Source organism: Myxine glutinosa, chromosome 6 (assembly GCF_964187855.1).
Source record: "Myxine glutinosa chromosome 6, kmMyxGlut1.1, whole genome shotgun sequence".
Lineage (NCBI taxonomy): Eukaryota > Metazoa > Chordata > Myxini > Myxiniformes > Myxinidae > Myxine > Myxine glutinosa.
In genome coordinates, this window is record NC_136266.1 from 189,853,161 (window position 1) to 189,875,985 (window position 22,825).

The 22,825-nt window shown below is 50.0% G+C and overlaps 1 protein-coding gene across 2 annotated transcripts in view; it reads right to left on the reverse strand.

Annotated features, from left to right (window-relative positions):
* The window catches only part of LOC137429057 (cadherin-7), a 388,741-nt gene that overhangs the window by 365,267 nt on the left and 649 nt on the right, over positions 1-22,825 (reverse strand). The window contains exon 2 of one of the 2 annotated variants that reach the window (XM_078781015.1): positions 12,029-12,116. The exons of the other annotated variant lie outside the window; for it this stretch is intronic. The gene's annotated coding sequence lies outside the window, so the exon portion shown is untranslated. The remainder of the gene's footprint in view (positions 1-12,028; positions 12,117-22,825) is intronic. 2 annotated transcript variants of the gene reach the window in all.

Consider the following 22,825-nt stretch of genomic DNA (forward strand, 5'->3'; position numbering starts at 1 on the left):
GTGTGTGCGTGTGTGTGTGTGTGTGTGTGTGTGTGTGTGTGTGTGTGTGTGTGTGTGTGTGTGTGTGTGTATATTTGTCTGTACATGTGTGTGTGCCCACAGAATCCATGCAGTTCATTGTATCACACTGCCGATGGATTTTTTTTATCACAGCACGAAGACGGACAATTTGGTGTTACATGTATTCTCTTGAAAGGCACAGCCAACCAACAAACAGAACTAAACTCTACTTTCTAATTTCCAACAAGTAAGAAAGAGCAAACTTGATTTCTTTGAACTTCCTCTAGCCGAAAATGATAGTTTCAGCCCGCTGTAATTTTTATGCCTCCACCGACAAAGTCGCCGGAGGCATTACGTTTTTGGGTTGTCCGTCCGACCTTCCGTCCGTCCATATGGGCTAAACATCGTTTTTCTCAGCAATCACATGTCCGATTGAGACGAAACTTTCAGGGTAGTAGTGACACCCATTCAGAATGTTTTTATGACAATTGTGATGTCATAGGTCACGTGGTATGGCAGCCAATTTGGATTAAAAGCATATAATTAAAAAATTATTTCTCGGAAACCGCTGAATGGAAAAATTTGAAACTTGGAACATTGTCAAGTACTCCCAATGGGGGAACAAAAGCATGATAATGATGACATCATAGGTGAAGTGGTATACCAGCCAAAAATGTTTTCATCGAATTCCTTATCCTAAAAATCTGAAATTGCATGCACATGATCTATGACCCATTTGTATTGAAATATAAAATTTATGACATCATAGGTCACATGGTTTGGCAGCCATATTTGATTGAAGGAAAATATTAAATACTTATATCTCTGAAACCGCTCACCCTATCGATGAGAAATTTTTATAACATCTAACAGCACTGTTGCATATACTTTGAATTTTAAAATGACGTCATAGGTCACTTGGTTTGGCAGCCATCTTGGATAGAAAAATAAACCTTATCCGATCAACACGAAACTTCACAAATGTGATCCCCTACCCATACATATGCAGAGTGTGCATTTTTAAGGTCATATGTCATGTGGTATGCAGCCGTATTAGCTTGAAAGCCGATGTTTAAAAAATCCCTTCTCTGAAACCACTTCAACGATCAATGTGAAACCTGTCATGGCAGAAAATGTGATACTTGAGAACAGCTTAAGGGATTTAAATCGAACTTGTTTATTTTTAGGACAACGAACAATGGCATTTACCCATTGTGGGACTATGCGGAAGCATTTGGTGACACAGTTGCATTGTTCTAGTTACATCTGATTTGCACCTCATTTGCAGCCATGTGCCGAAGAATCGATTTTTTTAGGCTGTCGGGAAAAAGCTACGCCTTCATGATTGGGTGCTTTACACTTCCTTCAGCATTGGGTGCTTTACACTTCCTTCATCATTGGGTGCTTTACACTTCCTTCATGATTGGGTGCTTTACACTTCCTTCATGATTGGGTGCTTTACACTTCCTTCATGATTGGGTGCTTTACACTTCCTTCATCATTGGGTGCTTTACACTTCCTTCATCATTGGGTGCTTTACACTTCCTCATCATTGGGTGCTTTACACTTCCTTCATCATTGGGTGCTTTACACTTCCTTCATCATTGGGTGCTTTACACTTCCTTCATCATTGGGTGCTTTACACATCCTTCATCATTGGGTGCTTTACACTTCCTTCATCATTGGGTGCTTTACACTTCCTTCATCATTGGGTGCTTTACACTTCCTTCATCATTGGGTGCTTTACACTTCCTTCATCATTGGGTGCTTTACACTTCCTTCATCATTGGGTGCTTTACACTTCCTTCATCATTGGGTGCTTTACACTTCCTTCATCATTGGGTGCTTTGCACTTCCTTCATCATTGGGTGCTTTACACTTCCTTCATCATTGGGTGCTTTACACTTCCTTCATCATTGGGTGCTTTACACTTCCTTCATCATTGGGTGCTTTACACTTCCTTCATCATTGGGTGCTTTACACTTCCTTCATCATTGGGTGCTTTACACTTCCTTCATCATTGGGTGCTTTACACTTCCTTCATCATTGGGTGCTTTACACTTCCTTCATCATTGGGTGCTTTACACTTCCTTCATCATTGGGTGCTTTACACTTCCTTCATGATTGGGTGCTTTACACTTCCTTCATCATTGGGTGCTTTACACTTCCTTCATCATTGGGTGCTTTACACTTCCTTCATCGCGGGCGGCATGATTTTGTGTGTACACAATACGGATGTACATGAGTGGTTTTGCAAGCATTTCCCCGTTCATATCTGGTTTCCTTCTTTCCAGGGTATTTGGGTGGTGTACAGGTGTAGTGTGTTGGCAAGCTGAATGTTTACTTTGTAGGTGAGCAGGTGTGGCTTGTGAGCGAGTCTGTGGCATTAGGTGGCAGTGTGTCTACATTGTCTGACGAAGCAGCACGATGTTGTGGTCGACTTTTGTGGTGGCGTATGCGTGGAATGATGGTGTTGTCTGCTGCGCTTGTGTTTTTCTTGTCCTTTCCACTTTGCATCATCCCATGCTTGATACATTTATGAACAGACGACATCGTGCTGGAATGTCTATCGTTTCACTGGGTCTACCTCCTTGTCTGCCAGCATGCGAGACCTCAACCACGACCACCTTGGTTTATTCACTGACGCCAAGTATGCGGGTTCCCCCATGGTAAATGCGTGTCCACATTGCACCGCACTCCCCTTTTATGTTCATCCGACGTTCATTTCAAATTTGTCACAGTTTCACGAATACATTCTTTCCCACACTCAGTGCAGGCGGTTCTACATGCTCGTACCACCCCCAGTTATCATCCATAGACATTTGCTCCTTTCGCCAGGTTATCACCGTCGCCTCGTATACAGGTTGTAAGCTGCTGCACACCATCCACTGCAACACTGCACATGGTGTGCAGCAGCTTATAACCTCCTCCAATCTGGACACCTCGCAATCTTTTTCCGATTCTTTCTGAGAGATCGGGGTAATAAGGCAGAACACACTGTCCAATCATATCGAACTCCTTGCATTTTGCAATAACAGGATGTTCTAAATCCAGGTAGTAAGCTCATTGTTCTGTAATACATTATGTTGTGGCGGACACGAAAGCACTGACGTGGTGACAGCACCCCGCACACCAAGTGGGGATGGGCCACGCCAGGGAGAGAGGCGTGGCCTCACGATATACACGGGGCGCGCAGCCCTGAGCAGCTTAGTGCTGCAGTTTGAGTACTTTCAATAAAGACTCTTTTATGAACCACGTTGTCCGCTTGCTCTTTGTGTAAGCATTAGCGTGCGCAGCATCGCGCTTCATATGGTGACCTCGACGTTGGATCTGCCGTAGCGATCCTTCCGAACACGATGCCATTGCAATGGCAAACGACAAGGCAATGTCGATTAAACTTCCCGAATTTTGGGAGGCCCAGGCCGAAGTCTGGTTCGTCCAGGCCGAAGCCCAATTTCAGCTTCGGCGCCTCACCGGCGACGACACGCGCTACTGCCACGTCGTCGCCTCCCTCGGGCCCGGCATGGCCGCTCGAGTTGTGTCCGTCCTTCGCCACCCACCGGACGGCCACAAGTACGAGGCACTCAAGCGGCTACTCCTAGCCACGTTCGGCCTCACGGACGACGCACGGGCCGACCGCCTCCTGGATCTCCCCGAGCTCGGCGACACGCGCCCGTCAGTCCGAATGGACCATATGCTGTCACTGTTGGGCGACGAAGCCCCCGGTTCTCTATTCCGGGTGCTTTTCCGTCGCCAACTTCCAGCGCAGGTTCGCCTCGCGTTGGCCGGGACCGGGCTCACGGAACCCCGAGCATTGGCAGCCGAGGCGGACAGGTACTTCACGGCTTCGGATACGTGGGCGAGAGTCGGTGTGGCCGTCACGGACCTCGAGGCTGATGCTGCTGATGCTGCTGATGCTGCTGATGATGCTGATCCACAGCATCAGCTTACACAGCATAGGCAGCATGCTGATACGCCCCTCGTGACCGCCGCCACGCCCCGCCCACCGCCACGGCGAAAACCGCCAACTCCACCGGCCTGGCGGAGCCAGCCACACTCCTCCAGCTCCACCACCTGGTGCTGGTTCCACGCCAAGTTTGGCCACGAGGCTCGGCAATGTCATCCGCCATGCTCCTTCAACAGGTCGGGAAACGCCCGGGCCGGCGCTCAATAGTGGCGATGAGCGCCGGCCGTTCGAGCAGCCTGCTGTTCATAATGGACACCTTATCCGGGCGCCGTTACCTGTGCGACACGGGAGCGCAGGTGAGTGTCGTTCCCGCCGGTACGTCAGACAAGCACGCCGCGGGCGGGGGCCCCGCACTGCTTGCCGCGAACGGGACGCCCATCCGTACGTATGGAAAACGCTGCCTCTCTCTCTGCGGTTCGGAGGGCAGGTTTTCCGATGGACGTTCGTCACCGCCGACGTGCCCATGGCACTGCTTGGCGCGGACTTCCTGTGCACTAATGGGCTCCTGGTCGACGTAAAGCGCAGACGTCTTGTCCAGGCCGAGACGTTCAGCTCACTCGCTTGTGCGCTGCCCAGCTCGTCGAGCAGCTCAACGAGCGGCTTGCCAAGCGGCTTGCCAAACGGTTCGGTTCCGGCAGCGGACGCATTCACCCGCCTCCTCGCCGACTTCCCGGCCCTCACGCGGCCCACCTTCTCGGTGGAGGCCGTCAAGCACGGGGTGGCCCATCACATCCCCACCGTCGGACCACCGGTCTACGCCCGGGCACGCCGCCTCGAGCCGACGAAGCTGGCGGTGGCAAAAGCGGGGTTCACTACCCTGGAGCGACTCGGCATCGTTCGGTGCTCAGAGAGCGCTTGGGCGTCGCCGCTGCACATCGTGCCGAAGCCCGGCGGGGGATGGCGACCGTGCGGGGACTATCGCCGTCTCAATGACGCCACCACTCCCGACCGCTACCCCGTCCCCCACATTCAGGACTTTTCCGCCCGTTTGGCGGGCATGTCCTTCTTCTCGAAGGTGGACCTCATACGCGGCTACCATCAGGTCCCCGTCAGGCCGGAGGACGTCCCGAAGACGGCGGTCATCACGCCATTCAGACTCTTCGAGTTCCTGCGGATGCCCTTCGGTCTGAAGAATGCGGCTCAGGCGTTCCAGCGACTGATGGACAGCGTCCTGCGCGACTTGGATTTTGTCTACGTCTACCTGGACGATATCCTCGTCGCCAGCGCGTCCCACGAAGAGCACCTATGCCACCTCCGCACGCTCTTCGAACGCCTGGGCCAGCATGGCCTGATTGTGAACCCCGCAAAGTGCCGGTTCGGCGCCGCCATAATCGATTTTCTGGGGCACCGTGTCACCAGGCACGGAGCCGTCCCCCTGCCGGCCAAGGTGGAGGCGGTGAAGGGGTTTCCGCACCCCCGCACGATCAGAGGGCTGCAGGAGTTCCTGGGCATGGTGAACTTTTACCATCGGTTCCTGCCCCGTATCGCCCAGCTCCTGCGCCCCCTGCACGAAGCTCTCCGAGGTAAGCCGGGCAAAGGCGACGTTACCTGGACTGAGCAGATGGACACGGCGTTCACGGGCGCGAAGCTCGCCTTGGCTAACGCCACCATGCTCGCACACCCGGCGCCCAATGCACCGATCGCCCTCACCACCGACGCCTCGGACTATGCGGTGGATGCGGTGCACGAGCAATGGGTGCGTGGAGCTTGGCAACCGCTGGCGTTCTTTAGCCGGCAGCTTCGCCCGCCCGAACGCCGTTACAGTACCTTCGACCGCGAGTTGCTCGGGCTTCACTTGGCGGTCAGGCACTTCCGCCATCTGCTCGAGGGCCGTGCGTTCACGGCCTTCGTCGACCACAAGCCGCTGATCTTCGCGATGGGCAAGGTCACCTAGCCGTGGTCGGCCCGGCAGCAGCGTCACCTCTCGGCCGTGTCCGAGTACACGACGGACATCCGGCACGTCGCGGGGAAGGACAACCCGGTGGCGGATTGCCTTTCCCGGGCCGTCACCCACGCAGTCCACCTCGGCATCGACTATGCCCGGATGGCAGCGGACCAGGCCGCTGACCCCGACATCCAGGCCTTGCGGACCGCCGTCACGGGCCTCCGCGTCACCGAGGTGCCGTTCGACGGCGCGGGCGCGGCCCTCTTGTGCGACGCCTCCCTCGGGCGTCCTCGCCCCATCGTGCCCGCGGGCTGGCAGCGCCAGGTGTTTGACACCATCCACGGCCTGTCCCACCCGGGCGCGAGGGCCTCCCAAAGGTTGATCGCCGACAAGTTCGTCTGGCATGGCCTCCGGAAGGCCGTCCGCGGCTGGGCCAGGACGTGCCTCGCGTGCCAGCGCGCCAAGGTGCACCGGCACACCCAGGCCCCGTTGGCCCCGTTCACGGTGCCGGAACGCCGGTTTGACCACGTCCACGTGGACCTGGTGGGACCTCTGCCCCCCTCGCGGGGTTTCACCCACGTCCTCACCATGGTGGACCACACCACCCGGTGGCCGGAGGCCATGCCCTTGGCGTCGACGACGGCGGCTGATGTCGCGCAGGCTTTCATCGCCACCTGGGTCGCCCGGTTCGGCGCCCCCTCAGATATCTCGTCCGACCGTGGCCCCCAGTTTACCTCGGAGCTCTGGGGGGCGGTCGCGCAGGGGCTCGGGGTCCGGCTGCACCGAACCACGGCCTACCACCCCCAGGCTAACGGCCTGTGTGAGCGATTTCACCGCTCATTGAAGGCCGCGCTCCGGGCCACCCTCCGCGACGGCGGCTGGGTCGGCAGGCTCCCCTGGGTCCTGCTGGGCCTCCGGACGGCGCCCAAGGAGGACCTGCGCGCATTCGCGGCGGAGTTGGTCTTCGGGCAACCGCTGCGGGTGCCGGGCGAGTTCCTCCCAGACTCCACGGCACCATGGTCCACGCTCCGCTCTGCACAGCAGCGCTCCGCTCTGCAAGAGACCGCCCAGAGGTTCGCAGTGGTGCCAACGGCATGCCACGGGCACCCACCGATGCACGTCGCCCCAGAGCTTTGCACGGCGGAGTACGTCTTCGTCCGCCACGATGCCCACTGGACACCACTGCGGCCCCCGTACGACGGGCCTTTCCGCGTGCTGGAGACCAGGGCGAAGCACTTCACCCTGGACATCGGCGGTACTCCTGACCACGTTTCTGTAGACCGCCTCAAGCCGGCCCACCTCGACGTGGACCATCCACCGCCAGTGGCCCGACCCCCGCGTCGGGGCCGCCCCCCTGCGGGCGGACCCCCGGCACCGCCCAGCCCCGCCGCCACGCCGCCCCCCGGTCCTGCAGCCGGAGGCATCCCAGATGGCATCCCTGCATCCCAGACGCCGCCAGTCGCCAGGGGGCGCTTCGGCCGGGTCATCCGTTTGCCCCGCAAACTGACCCTTCAGGTGCGCGGGGATTCTGGGGGGGGCGCGTGTGGCGGACACGAAAGCACTGACGTGGTGACATCACCCCGCACACCAAGTGGGGATGGGCCACGCCAGGGAGAGAGGCGTGGCCTCACGACATACACGGGGCGCGCAGCCCTGAGCAGCTTAGTGCTGCAGTTTGAGTACTTTCAATAAAGACTCTTTTATGAACCCCGTTGTCCGCTTGCTCTTTGCGTAAGCATTAGCGCACGCAGCATCGCGCTTCAATGTACTCGTTTTATCCGCTTTGTTACAGTATCCTGCATGACGAAATCACTGACACATGGGATGTTAGCGTACGAGCAACACTACATGTATGACAAGTCGGATTACACAAATCGAAATCCCAGGGTTTATTGGTGTTGGTTGGTTTCCTCCACACAGGTGTTTCCAAAGAACTGTCAAGTTACCGGTGAACCTCATCTTCTAAAAAGGCCAACCGTTCCTATTTCTTCATCTTATCCCTGGGAAATCCTGGCCCAGTTGTTTCATCGGGTGATCAACCATGTCCCATTGCACAATGGCAAATGTATCATACATGTATATGTTGCAATATCATCGCTGCCGATCATTTACATTTACAAAAACTTTCATTCAGACTCTTACGTTTCCAGATTGGACACCACTGCAGACACCGCGGTGGTTCATCGCTATTCCAAAAATCTGATTATAAAGTACTGTGTCATACATAAATGTCACACTCTCACCTGATACAAGTAATAAAAATAATTAGAGGTCCACGCATTTAGCAGAGCTCTACAACTTTAAAAGTTTTATCAGAGCTTTACAAAAGCTTTGAACATTCACGAGGAATTGAGAAACGTTTCAAGCCTAGAAGTAATATCGGACAGATCGTCACTTCACTACAGTGTATTCCACTGATGGTAGCAGGAATTTGTCATTGTAAAGGGGTCCAGTGATAACCTCCCTCATCTTTATGAGAGACACTGTGAGACCTCTAATGGCCACTTAACTAGTACAGGTAGATGAGTACTACAGGCATTCTAAGGCCAATTTTCCCTGCTAGAGCGGGGGTTAGCCTTGCGGTCCCCAAGACAATCTTCTCCATCTTGCCCTATTTTCTGCATCTCTCCTTGTTAACCCCCTTGCCCGCATTTCTTCTTCCACAATCTTTAGCCAAGTCTTTCTCGGTCTTCCCCGTCCTCTACTTCCTTCCACATTCATTTCCATCACTCTTCTCAACCAGTCACTTTCATCCTTCCTCAACACATCACCAAACCATCTCAACCTGTTCCTCTTCACAGCATCCATCACAGGCTCTATTCCCATCATCTTTCACAATTCATCATTTGTCTTCCTCTCTCTCAACGATACTCCGCACATCCGTCGAACCATTCGCATTTCCACCCTTTCCAGCCTTCGTTGCTGCTCTACGTTCATTACCCATGTCTCGCTCCCATAAATCATAACACTTCTCACACATGCAGCATACACCTTTCCCTTCAGCTTCAGCGACACTCTCCTCCTCATCAGCACGCCACTCGGTTCCCGAAACTTCTTCCATGCACATCTCACTCGAGCAACCGTTGCCGAGTCTAATCACCTTCTCCATTCAGCATGTCTCCGAGGTAGCAAAATGTTTTGACACCTTCCAGCTTCACGCCGTCTCCAAGATCCAACTCAACATTTCCTCCATCTGCAGCTCCCTCTGTGCACACCTTACACTTGAATGTTGTTGCCACACTGGTTAATGACCCTCTCAAACCACTACATTTTTGATGAACCCACTCAGCGCACATTGTACATTGAATGGAGTTCACTCTGAGTGCCTTATGTTACTTATGTACTGTTCTTGACATCACAATACAATTATGACTGAGTTTACACCCGCACGAAGCCTCTGGCTCTCTCTGGCTCCCTCTCTATAAACTCATTCATGGGCTCGGCATTAGCAGTTTCACCATTTACCACATGTGGAAAAAAACCATTGTCATTGTTATCAGCTTCATCATCATCAAAAACAGCGTCATTGTTGTCAGCCTCATCATCATCATCATTAAAGGTACATATATTTTACACAGTACTACTCCCACAGTTTTGGGACCTGCCCCACCAAATGTTCTGTGCAGCTTTTGGAGTCCTTGCACATGTTCTAAAGTGGGTGGGAGTTTCTGTAAAATTTCTCAAAACATTTTAAATGAGATTCTGGGCTCCCACACGCAGGTATCTCGCTACTAATAAATATAACATATATATATATATATATATATATATATATATATATATATATGTGCAGTGTCTGTGTTGTCACTGAACTACTCCCTACAACTTTTGTGAAATCCTACCAAACTTCTGGTATGCACCTATCTCTCCCGTCGGTATGTCCTAAGGGTATTTATTTGAAAAAATGTTCCAATTTTTTTTTTTTGGGGTGGGAATTTTTCGGGGAAATTTTTATTTTTTTTACTTCAATTGTTTATAAAATGTAATATCACGTATATTACAAATACATTTGTGCATTATGATTGTTTGAATTATGATTGGTGTAAACCGTGACAAAACAGCAACTCAGGTACAGTCATCTATATATACTAGGGCGTGCCCGCACGTACGTGCTTGCCCGTACGTGCGTGCAAAAAAACATGCGTGCAAACAACAACAACAAAAAAAAACTTTGAAACCACGTGGCAGTAACGACCACAGAACCCCCCCCCCTCTATTCACATGAAATGGTTTGGTCCATTCGCAAAGCCAAAGCGAACGGCTTGCGAGTACGGTGACCATACCTTGGGAACCACTTGTCCGATTAATTTCAAACCTTGAAAAGGCACATCCTCGGGTCCCCAGCAATATACCTGGCAAGTTTCAAGTATATCGGACCGGTAGTTGTCGAGAAACAGCGGTCGCATACAGACAGACACACAGAGATTACTGGAATTATAGAGAGATATATAAAGAAAGTTTTTGTTTGTTTGTCTGTGCAAGCTAATCTCTTGAAGGGTGAAAGATAGGAGGAAACCTCCGATACAAAAAATGTCGGGATGGGCCCCGGGAAGGTTTTAGGCTAGGTGGCGAGATCGGTCGAGGCCCACCTCGGCCGGGCTTGGCCCATTTCGCAATTAAAAGCCGTGCTGAATTATAGTAGTCAATCTTCTATGGCCATGAGTAAAAGCTGAATTATAGTAGTAAATTCATTCAAAAAGAACTAAAAATGTCGGGACGGGCCCCGGGAAGGTTATAGGCTAGGTGGCGAGGCTGGTCGAGGCAGCTTCGGCCGAGCTGGGCCCATTTCACAATTAAAAGCTGAGCTGAATTATAGTAGTCAATCTTCTACGGCCACGAGTAAAAGCTTAATTATAGTAGTAAATTCATTCAAAAAGAACCCGGGCAACGCCGGGTGCTTTCGGCTAGCTTATCTCTATATCTACACATCTGGGCAGTGTCTGTTGTCACTGAACTACTCCCTGAAACTTTTGTTTCCGTGGTTGTGAAGTGTTGTTAATAAAGTGGTGGTGGTTTTGCATCACGTGGTGGTGAGGTGTTTTGAATTACGTGATGGTGAGGTGTTTTGAATGACGTGGTGGTGAGGTGTTTTTTTGAGGTGTTTTGAATTACGTGGTGGTGAGGTGTTTTGAATTACATGGTGGTGAGGTGTTTTGAATTACGTGGTGGTAAGGTGTTTTGAATTACGTGGTGGTGAGGTGTTTTGAATTACATGGTGGTGAGGTGTTTTGAATTACGTGGTGGTGAGGTGTTTTGAATTACGTGGTGGTGAGGTGTTTTGAATTATGTGGTGGTGAGGTGTTTTGAATTACGTGGTGGTGAGGTTTTTTTTTTTTTTTAGGTGTTTTGAATTACGTGGTGGTGAGGTGTTTTGAATTACGTGGTGGTGAGGTGTTTTGAATTACATGGCAGTGAGGTGTTTTTAATTGTGGTGGTGAGGTGTAATCGTCCCAAACTTCCAGTCTGCAACGATCCCTCCTGTATGTATGTGCTGAGGGGTTCTTTTTTGAATCGTTTTTATTTTTCAACCTAAATCTTCAACCTAAATCGTTTATTAAAATGTAATATCACAAACGCTCTCCAGGTCTTTAAAACAGCTGTTCACCACCATGTCTTATCTTCCCCCATCCAAAACCTTGAGCTTTTCTACCCCTGCTAATTTCACCCCACATCCACTTGTTTGAAATACCAACTTCTGTCCTGGAAGTCCTTGTGTTTTATACTTCTCCCACCCCCCCCCCCCCCCCTTACCATGCCTCCTACCCCCCACACATCTCCCGATGTCCCTGCTCTCAAATGTTGTGTTTGTGTGCTTCCCCTTCTCTCCCCATCTTTTCTACCACACCCTCTTTTTATATATTTTGTTGTCCGTTTGATTTGTTTGTGAAATAAATGTTAGCTCTTTCACGAGCCTCGATTCTGTATTCAAAAAACAAAAAACAAACAAAAAAAAAAACTACAAATAAATTTATACAAAATAATTGTATTACGATTGGTGTAAATCATGACAACACAGCAACTCAGGTTCAATCATTATCCTCAGCTAAAACAAGCCCGTTCTTCTGTAACGATGCGTGGCGAGGCAAGCATAGCAAGCCGAGCGAAGCTCGTATATGTGCATGTGTGTGTGTGTGTGTGTGTGTATATATATATATATATATACTTCCAAAACACACCTGGTCAAAATTGTGCCTCACTGACCAGGTCCTCAGTCGAAGTCCTCAGCATCATCCAGTTTCGGCCCTTCAACCTCGATACGGTCAGCTAAGGTGGGCCAGCAGGGGCACATATGCCTACACATAAAGCTACACGAAGATGCGTACATACCCCCAACCCCAGCCAGTGAGAACACAGACTACAACAAACCCGCCTCCCTCCCAGAATCTACAACCACTCACTCACACACAAAAAAAAAAAAAAAAAAAAAATCAACCACCACCCTTGCAACCTGTACCATTCAAACAAAAACACATTCATGCAAAACCACACCTACTCATGCAAAACCACACCCACTCCTGCAACACACACACACACACACACACACACACACACACACACACACACACACACACACACACACACACACACACACACACACACACACACACACACACACACACACACTTCTCTTCCATGCTCAGTCACTACCCCTTTAGGCTGACATGAACCACCCCCAACAACCTCAACCTATATCGTTCGACGTGCCTCCATAAACTTCCTCCGAATCCAAAGTGAGCCTTTCAAGGCAACCTGGGCCACCTTGTCACACATCCTCCTTCTTTCTGTCCCACACACTCCAAGCCGAGCAAGAAATGCAGAAAAGGAATTGCCAATATACCCTCTACACCCCACCTCAAATGGCTGACAAGAAACTCGCCAACCCTTTTCCCGACACTCTACCTCCAGCTCACTGTAGCTGACAGCCGTCTTGCTTTCCACCTCCTCCTTCTCCTCCTTCTACACAAACAACACCTCTCCCCCATCGGTCTCGGTCTCCTTATTTATTTTCTTTCTTTCTCTCTCTCTCTCCCTCCCTCCCTCCCTCCCCCTCCCTCTCTCTCCCCCCCTCCCTCCCTCTCCCCCCCTCCCTCCCTCTCCCCCCCTCCCTCCCTCCCCCTCCCTCCCTCTCCCCCCCTCCCTCCCTCCCCCTCCCTCCCTCTCCCCCCCTCCCTCCCTCTCTCTCCCCCCCCCCCCACCATATTTTCTGGAACGTTCACTTGGCTGCTGAAACTTGAATCCTGTCCAAGTTCCTCCTGATGACTCCATCTTTGCTCTCTACTTCTTCTGGTTCCTTCTGATGACTCCAATGCAGTATTTGGTTTTCCGTTTCATTAATGATAAACAAATGTCAAAACAAACAATATAAAATGATTGTTTACATTCTAAAGGGTTGCTCGGCAATGCTATGGCACATTTTATCATTTCACCCGCATGCGATGCGGAAGTGCAGGGAATAATGATAAAATGATTGTTTCTTTTGATGTTTTGGTTTTTACTTTTGTCAATCTCATCTGAATTTTGACGATTTTCGAATGTATAGAACTTCGTGTCTGAGTTTCACTTGCCAGGACATGGCAAACTTTCTTTCTTTCTTTATATCCGGTTTTCCAGCAATTTGGATCGTGAATACAGTGAAATTATGCATTGAATAAAACACGATCTGGTTTCTTTGCTATAACCAAGATGTCCGATATAGACGTCCAACTGTACAGTATATGTAAACATGTACCAGGTGTAGCCACTCTCAAGAAAGCCAGAAAACAAGACTGGACTTAGGGGATTAAACTCAAGACGGAACTTTCAAACTTGACTCCTTCCTCAAACCTGGTGGCACCTTTTCCAGTCTATCTCTCGAGTATGTCGCTCCGGCATTCCTTCCACTCACTACAAAGGCCACCACAGAGGACTTTCCTCATACGAATGCTACAATAAGAAGGCCGAATGCTACAATTCCGTGTTTCCTTCCAAATATTGTGTCCCCATGTCCTTGCTCTCTGCAGCCACCATACCCAGTCACACCCAACTGCTCCTGGACTCTGCGTATGTTGCACCTGACAACGTGGAGAGGTTTCTGACAACCCCTGACTGGACCAGGAAAACTGGATCAATTCTGCAACTGGACCAGAGTATCGGCTCATAAATACGTACCTTCTCAGCTGCTTTTGCACATCATCTTTCTGCTCTACTCAATCTATCATTTGCCCTTGGTCATCTTCCATCTCCTCGGAAGTCTGACAACATCACCCTATTACATAAACAAGGTGCAAAAAATGGATTATCTTAACTATAGACGTATAAGCTCACTACTTCCAATAATCAGCAAGGTCATATGGAATCCATCATCACAATCGACATCAAATCCTTCCTCTTCTCCAAAGGCCTGATCTCAGACCATCAAGTCGGATTCAGAGCCGGTCGTATCCACCTATCAGGCTTTCATCCGCAACTTGATGTAGTACTGTTCTCCCCTCTGGGCTGATGCACCAGCCTCACGCCTTGCCTAGCTTGATGCCATGGAAACCAAGGCCTTCAAGAGCATCAGAATCTCCCGTGATGAAGCTGAGTCTATGGGCCTATCACTTTCCCATCACAGACAGGTCGGTGGTCCCTCTGTCTTCTACTGCATCCTTTCTGGTTTTACACACTCTGCTCTTTCTATGCTTTGTCCCATCACCCTCCCCCTCCCTCCATATTTCTGCAGGGCACACACGGTCCACAATCAACCCCCTTCTGGTGAAATTCCCATAATCCAGAACCATTGCTCACCTCCACTCATTCGTTCCTCTTATTTCCTGCGCGACGGAAGCCAAACAGTTCAATCTTGGTTTCATCAGACCACAGAATCTTGTTTCTCAAAGTCTGGGAGTACTTCAGGTGCTTTTTTGCAAACTCCAAGTGGGCTTTCATGTGTCTTTCACTGAGGAGAGGCTTCCGTCTGACCACTCTGCCATAAAGCCCAGATCGGTGGAGTGTTGCAGTGATGGTTGTGCTTCTGGAAGTTTCTCCCATCTCCACACAGGATCTCCGGAGTTCAGCCAGTGACCATCGGGTTCTTGGTCACCTCTCTTACCAAGGCCCTTCTCCCCCGATTGCTGTTTGGCCGGACGGCCAGCTCTAGGAAGAGTCCTGGTTGTTCCAAACTTCTTCCATTTAAGAATTATGGAGGCCACTGTGCTCTTGGGAACCTTCAATGCAGCAGAGATTTTATTGTAGGCTTCCCCAGATCTGTGCCTCGACACAATCCTGTCTCTGAGCTCTGCAGTCAGTTCCTTCGACCTCATGGCTTGGTTTTTGCTCTGATATGCATCGTCAGCTGTGATACCTTATATAGACAGGTGTGTGCCTTTCCAAATCATGTCCAATCAATTGAATTTACCACAGGTGGACTCCAATCAAGGTGTTGAAACATCTCAAAGATGATCAAGAGAAATGAGAGGCACCTGAGCTAAATTTTAAGTGTCATAGCAAAGGGTCTGAATACTTATGTCAATGTGATATTTCAGTTTTTTCTTTTTCATAAATTTGCAAAACTTTCTAAAATCCTGTTTTCTCTTTGTCATTTTTGGGTATTGAGTGGACATTGATGAGGGAAAAAATGAATTTAAACGATTTCAGCAAAAGACTGCAACATAACAAAATGTGAAAAAAGTGAAGGGGTCTCAATACTTTCTGAATGCACTGTACCACGCACACACAATGCCCTCCTCTTTTCAAACATTGCAGTGGTATTTTTAGTATCCACAAGCCAATGCCAGTCGATGGGAAGGTTGGCTAACATTCCCTCTGAAGTACGGCGTACTCTGTTGCAATTCCTTACATACAAAGCACAAGGTGATTTATCACTGGGCCTGGAATTGAAGGCAAGATAGACGTGTCAAAGGTCAGTACACCGCCTCGAGTTATGGCGTCACCCAGCCCACCATTACGTCACATATTAATAAATAGGAAATTCTATGAACATAAAGACGGTAATATTGGTTTCTGGAATCCTCCACAGCAAAAACCTAATAAGGATATATTAGGATACCTATAACTTCCTTAACTCTGTTAAGTGATCGTTCGTTACAAATATGCAAAACGTCTTGGAGAAATGCTCCAAACAGCACAACAGCCACCTCCGCCATGATACCAACGACCTCTACTTCCAATTATAACAACATCCACCTCCACCACGATACCAACTACCTCTACTTTTTTTTTTTTGTATACAAGATCGAGGCTCGTGAAAGAGCAAACATTAATCACACAAAAAGACAAACCGACACGCAAAACACAAAAAACAAGGGGAGCGGCAGACAAGATGGGGAGAGAGGGGGGAGGACACAAAAGAGAGGGAGAATAAGAGGAAGGACACAAACACAACATTTGAGAGCAGGGACATCGGGAGGACTTGGGGGGAGGTGGGAGAGGATTAAAACATATGAACACTGCAAGGACTCTGGGGTGAATTACCAGGGGTAGAAAAGATCAAGGTTTTCGATGGGGGAAGATAAGAGATGGTGGTGAACAGCTGTTTTAAAGACCTGGAGGGAGGAGTGGGATTGAAGGGAGTGGGGGAGTTTGTTCCAGAGGCGGGAGAAAAGGGGAATGAAAGAGTGAAGGTGAGCAGAGAGCCTAGACTTTGGCAGTTTAACCATAAGAGGGTTGCAGGCAGATCTTGTGCGACCTGAAGGAATATTGGGGGGACAGAGCAGAGAGAGCTGGGGGAGCAAGGCCGGAGAGGAGTCGGTAGAAGACAGAAAGACCACCAACCTGCCTGCGGTGAGTGAGTGAAAGGCCCTCGACGTTGACTACGTCGCAGGAGATTCCAATGATTCTGAAAGCTTTGGCCTCAACAGCGTGAAGCCGAGCAAGGTGTGAGGCAGGAGCACCAGCCCAGAGGGGGGAACAGTATTCCATTGAGCTGCAGATGAAAGCCTTGTATGTGGTGAGGAGCTCAGTTGTGCCAAGGAAGGACTTCGCACGACGGAGGATGCCCAGTCGGCGACTGGCTTTGGAGGCCAGCTTGGAAATGTGGTTTTCCCAAGAAAGATCATGGCAGATAGTGAGACCCAAAAGCTTGAGCGACAGAACTTCTTGGAGAGGATTGTTGAGAAAGTAGATGGGAGGGTTGTCCAGTCGGTCCTTTCGGAGAGACATTGTAAGAGTGTGAGATTTGTCAGGATTGAAAGACATGTTCCACTTGTTTGACCAGTCTGTGATTTTGTCCAGGTCTGCAGAGAGTGAGGAGGCTGCAGACTGCCGATCTGAGGGATGAGGAATGGAGCGACAGAGAGTAGAGTCGTCAGCAAAGAGATAGAGAGGATTTTCAAGAGTCAGAGAGATCATTGATGAAGACCAGAAAAAGCACAGGGCCCAGAACACTACCTTGGGGAACTCCAGCCTGAACAGGAAGAGGAGATGAGAGAAACCCATTCAGGGCCACACGTTGACTATGACCAGAGAGGAAGTCCGCCAGCCATGTGTGGAGATTTCCATGGATACCAAAGGAGGAGAGTTTGGAGAGCAGAGCAGGGAGCCAGACCGTATCGAAGGCACGTGAAATGTCAAGGGAGACAGCTCTAATTTCCTGTTTGGCGTTGAGGACCTCCATCCATTGTTGAGAAAGCAGAAGCAGCATGTCCAGAGTAGAGTGACCAGGTCTGAAACCAAATTGATGATCAGAGATCAAGCCATTGGAGAAGAGGAAAGATTTAATATCTGAAGCAATAATGGATTCCATGACTTTGCTGATAATTGGGAGAAGGCTGATTGGTCTGTAGTTGCTGGGATCTGTTTTTGCACCTTTTTTTGTGCAAAGCGGTGATGTTGTCTGATTTCCAAGCAGATGGCAGATGACCTTGAGCAAAAGAGAGGGTGAAGAGAACAGAAAGAGGGAGTGAAAGAGCAGAAGAACATGATTTTGGGACCCGTGGGCTGATGCCGTCAGGACCAGTTGCAGAATCAGAGTCGAGGGTTGACAGAAACTTTTCCACCTTGTCAGGAGGAAAGGACACAGAGTCCAGGAGCAGCTGGGTACGACTGGGTACGGTGGGTACAGAGAGGGATGGGTTTGGGACACAAGATTTAGAGGCAAACACAGAGTTGAGGCATTCAGCTTTTTCACGTGCGGAGTCAGCCGTTAAGCCGTTTGAGGTGAGGGAAGGGATGGAGGGGGAACAAACACCAGAAACAGATTTGACCAGACGCCACCAGGATTTAGAAGAGGGAGACAGATAAGAGAGTTCGGTCTTGAGAATGGTGAGATATTGTTTCCTGGCTCTCCTGAGGGTGGACACACACTTGTTTCGGGCTTTGTGAAAGGAAATGAGATTTCCTTCCGTTGGATTTGCTTTCCAGGAGACGAAAGCAAGTTGTTTCAGGGCAACAGCCTCACCACAAGATTCCGTGTACCATGGACGGGAGGAAGGGTATGACAACTGAAGACGAGATGGTATAAATCTGTGCATGAGAGAGAGCAATTTACTTTGAAAGAATTCCCAGGATGAGTTGATGTCAGAGGCGGTAGAGATGGGAGACCAGTCCAGATGATTGATGGCTGCTTGAAGACCGTGCCAGTTGGCCTGAGTGAAATGCCAGACTCGTCGACGCTGAGGAGGCTCTCTGAGAATGGTCAGAGAGATGCCCACTTTGACAAGCACATTATCAGATGAGCCGATTGGAGCAGAAGAAGAGCAGCAGACATTTTCAGGGAAGTTTGTCATAACCAAATCCAGAAGAGAAGATGCTCCGTTGACTGAGATCCAGGTCGGGAAATTGACAGATTGTGTCAGTCCCAGTGAGTCGCAGAAGTCCTTTGCTGAAGAGCCATGGCTGGTGAGAGAGGTACCCACACCCAGCCAACTGGCATGGTGACAATTGAAATCACCACATATGAGGAAGAGAGAGTTGGGATGGGTAGATAGAAGTTGGTCCATATTATCAGACAGTGAGATGTAGATGGAGTCATCGCTGATTGGTGGACGGTACAACACACATATGAACAAAAGGTGGGAGCGAAGGGGAAGCCGTAGCCAAAGGTATTCCTGGGGGTGAGGTGGAGAGGGGGCAGTGGAGGGCGAGTGAGGAAGAGAGTTTTTTATAAAGATAGCAACCCCACCTCCAGGACGAGGCTCAGGTCGATCATACCGGAGGAGGGAGTAACCTGGGAGAGATACCAAGGCATCAGAGACATCATGAAGGAGGAAAGTTTCTGTTAAGCAGATCACATCTGGTTTGTCAGAAGCAACCTGTATGGAGAGGTCAGTCAAGTTTGAGCGAAGGCCCCGGATGTTTGAGGTCCATACCGTTAATGAAGAGGAAGGGGGAGCATCGGATCCAGAACAGGGGGGGGGGGGGAGGGGGAGGGGTAGGGTAAGATGTGGAAGAGGAGGAAGAGGTAGGGAGAGCTGTTGAAGGTGTGTCAGAGATTTCAGAATAGCTTGGAGAAAGGGAAGAATGGGGCAGACAAAAGGTTTGATGGAAATTGGGTGAGGCACAGTGAGGTGTTATTTGAGGAGGGGGAAGAGCAAGGCAGGAGGTTTGGGGAGATGAAGGTGAAAGTTGGAAGGAGGAAGAAGCAGGGAGGATGCTTTGAGGAGGAGGGGTGAGAGGGGAGTCGAGGAGGGGAGGGGTGTGGGAGGAGTTTAGGAGGGAGGGGAGGGAAGGGGCAAGGGGGGAGATTTGAAAGGGATGGGTGATGGGGAGGATTTGGAGGGGAGGGGTGAGATTGGATTTTGAAAAGTGTACGATTCATGGGAAACGAACATTTTTTGCAAAATGAGTTTGAGACCTTCGAGTCAAAAATACGTTTGAGGACACTGAAGGAGGGGTGGAGTTCTGGATAGTTTAGGGAATGTAGAAAGGAGGAACTGTAAGAGATGGTATTATATATATTTTTTGGAATGAATAGATTTGGTGAGCAAGACGAAAGCATCCTTTTGTAGGAAAAGAAGAAAAGGGTGTTATAATATATGAGAGAAAATAGTTGTTCAGGGGAGAGATTATACATTTCTAACCGCGTGATCGCGAACGAAGAACGAACGAACAAAAAGAACAACAAATAAACGAATAAGACCTGGAAAGGAAATATTTTTTGGGTTTTTTTTTGTTTGTTTTTGTGAGTACAGATATTAAACAAGGAGGTACGGGGTGAACGACTGGTACGAAACAGAGAACGAAAATAATTTCAGCGCAGTCGACGAATCGCTGAGAGAAAAACAAACCACAAGGTCGTAGACGGTACGGTAGTCTAAGCCTACGAGTACTAGGCCGCAGAATACTCGATACCATTAACCGACGATTGTGTATACATGAACGAAAAATTAGCAGCGAAAATTTTCCAAAAGATACGCTGTAGGTACACACACCGAAAGATAGATACAGTCTCGACAAAAACACGATTGAGAAATATCACTTAGCTTCGAAAGCGTGAGCGCATGGAGCAGCTTCGAAAAGACGTGACCTCGCCGTGATCTCGCGAGATCTCCGAGGATCTTCTCCGAGAATAATTCCAATTATACCAACATCCACCTCTGCCTCGTCCACCTCCAATGAATGATACCAACATCCACCGCTGCCACGATACCAACTACCTGCGCCACGTCCATCTCCAATGATTCCAACATCCACCTCCACCACGATACCGACTACCTTCACCTCCAATGATACCAACATCCACCCTCCACCACGATACAAACTACCTCCGCCACGGCCACCTCCAATGATACCAACATCCACCCTCCACCACGATACAAACTACCTCCGCCACGGCCACCTCCAATGATACCAACAGCCACCTCCACCACGATACAAACTACGACCGCCACGGCCTCCTCCAATGATACCAACATCCACCTCCACCACGATACAAACTACCTCCGCCACGTCCACCTCCAATGATACCAACATCCACCTCCACCACGATACCAACTACCTCTCCCTCTACCTCCAATTATACCAACATCCACCTCCGCCACGATACCAACTACCTCTACTTCCAATTATACCAACATCCACCTCCGCCACGTCCACCTCCAATGAATGATACCAACATCCACCGCTGCCACGATACCAACTACCTGCGCCACGTCCATCTCCAATGATACCAACATCCACCTCCACCACGATACAAACTACCTCCGCCACGGCCACCTCCAATGATACCAACATCCACCTCCACCACGATGCAAACTACCTCCGCCATGGCCACCTGCAATGATACCAACATCCACCTCCACCACGATACAAACTACCTCCGCTACCTCCACCTCCAATGATACCAACATCCACCTCCACCACGATACAAACTACCTCCGCCACGGCCACCTCCAATGATACCGACATCCACCTCCACCACGATACAGACTCCCTCCGCCACGGCCTCCTCCAATGATACCAACATCCACCTCCACCACGATACAAACTACCTCCGCCAACTCCACCTCCAATGATACCAACATCCACCTCCAATGATACCAACATCCACCTCCAATGATACCAACATCCACCTCCAATGATACCACATCCACCTCCAATGATACCGACATCCACCTCCACCACGATACAGACTACCTCCGCCACCTCCACCTCCAATGATACCGACATCCACCTCCACCACGATACAAACTACCTCCGCTACCTCCACCTCCAATGATACCAACATCCACCTCCACCACGATACAAACCACCTCCGCCACGGCCTCCTCCAATGATACCAACATCCACCTCCACACAAAGTACCTCCGCTACCTCCAATGATACCGACATCCACCTCCGCCACGATACAAACTACCTCCGCCACGGCCACCTCCAATGATACCAACATCCACCTCCACCACGATACAAACTACCTCCGCCACGGCCACCTCCAATGATACCAACATCCACCTCCACCACGATACAAACTACCTCCGCCACGGCCACCTCCAATGATACCAACATCATCCACCACCACGATACAAACTACCCTCCGCCACGGCCACCTCCAATGATACCAACATCCACCTCCACCACGATACAAACTACCTCCGCCACGGCCACCTCCAATGATACCAACATCCACCTCCACCACGATACAAACTACCTCCGCCACGGCCACCTCCAATGATACCAACATCCACCTCCACCACGATACAAACTACCTCCACCACCTCCACCTCCAATGATACCAACATCATCCACCACCACGATACAAACTACCCTCCGCCACCTCCACCTCCAATGATACCAACATCCACCTCCACCACGATACAAACTACCTCCACCACCTCCACCTCCAATGATACCAACATCATCCACCTCCACCACGATACAAACTACCTCCGCCACCTCCACCTCCAATGATACCAACATCATCCACCACCACCACGATACAAACTACCTCCGCCACCTCCACCTCCAATGATACCAACATCATCCACCACCACGATACAAACTACCTCCGCCACGGCCACCTCCAATGATACCAACATCATCCACCACCACGATACAAACTACCTCCGCCACGGCCACCTCCAATGATACCAACATCCACCTCCGCCACAAAGGTGCACCGAGGTCCTGTTTCAACCCTGTTTGTCTGTCTCTCTGTTTGTGAGCAGGATATCTTAAAAAGTTACAGACGGATTCGCTGAAACGTGCTGGACAGGTGAGAGACAAGGATGAATTGATTCGATTTTGGTGAAGATCCGGATACGGATCCAAAAGCCTATCAATGGGATCCAAAAGGTAAACTGTTCAACCTGGCGGAAGTATGTGTGCGCTCCAGAGTGCCCGTCCTCATGTATGTTGTGATTACCTGTGACTCATTATGTAGGCAATCTTCATCCTCTTCATATTTCCATGTTTTCATCCACATATTCCATCCATAGCTCCAGTTTTTCATTTCCCACATGCCCGCGTGCTCATCCATCCATGTGTTTAGAACTTGATCCGTTATTCCCTTCGTAATTTGATTCATCCATCCATGTTCCATGCATCCATTTTATTTACCT